Here is a 1,016-nt window from a genome sequence, read left to right as displayed (position 1 = left end):
TGAGGCTCAAGAGGACAGAGGCCCAGTCGTGAAGGGCCTTATACTCTGTGCATGACGGGAGCCATCAAAAGGTTCTAAAGAAGGAACCACAGGTTTGTGTTTTAGACGGATCACAGTAGGCTGTCTCTCTTAAATATTCCTGTGGGAGAATAAATATAGGGCAGCTCTACAGGCAGTGGAAAGGGTGAAATGAGGACAGTGGCAGAGGGTTTCAGAAAGAGGTAAGAAACCAGAGGTTGTTCGGAGTTGATAAAACAAGAGCAAGTAGAGTTAACTGTTCTCTGTCGAGTCACCGGGAACTTTCAGCATCTGGCTCACAGTAGGCACCCAGTAAATATTTGTTAAAATGAATACATGAATGAATGTCGCCTGTCCGATGAACAGAAGTCACGAGCCCCCCAAACAGAGACTCTTCCATTAATAGAGAACCGTTGGGTGCTTGTCTGCTTTCAGACGTGTTGCTTTAATCCTAACAACCCTATGAGATGGGTGTAATTTCCACTTTTCAGATGAGAAAAATCTGAGGCTCAAAGAGGTACTGTACCACGCCCCAGGTTCTAGAACTAGTCGGCAGCTGAGCTCAAAACACCAAGACACATAGCCAAGTACGCATGCTTAGTAATTACTTTCCACCACTTTCAAAGAATGAAATAAATTGTGTAAAGCCCCAAACCAGAGAAGTCCAAGAAAAATCGGTTATCGCAACTAGGGGATAAGAAGGTGTTCCTGAACTTTCCCGTCAGCCGGTCACCGGAAGATGACAGGTGCGTCACAGGAGCCTGAGGCCCAACGTCCCGCGGCAGGCAGGAAGGGGGCGGGGCGGGACTCCTGACCCGCAGTGGTGGCGCGCGCAGCCGCACTGTAGCTCGCGAGCGCCGCGGCCTGGGGGTGAAGGGAGGAGGGACTGGCAGAGGGAGCGGTGCCGACAGGCGCCCGCGCCGGCGTCCACTCCGAGGCAGCTAGCCTTTGGATGCCGCAAGGGGGGGGGGGGGGTCTTGACGTCATTTCCTTCTGCA

This window comes from Panthera pardus, unplaced genomic scaffold, assembly GCF_024362965.1.
Source record: "Panthera pardus isolate Hobbes unplaced genomic scaffold, ASM2436296v1 HiC_scaffold_13, whole genome shotgun sequence".
NCBI lineage: Eukaryota > Metazoa > Chordata > Mammalia > Carnivora > Felidae > Panthera > Panthera pardus.
This window is presented reverse-complemented; position numbering follows the sequence as displayed.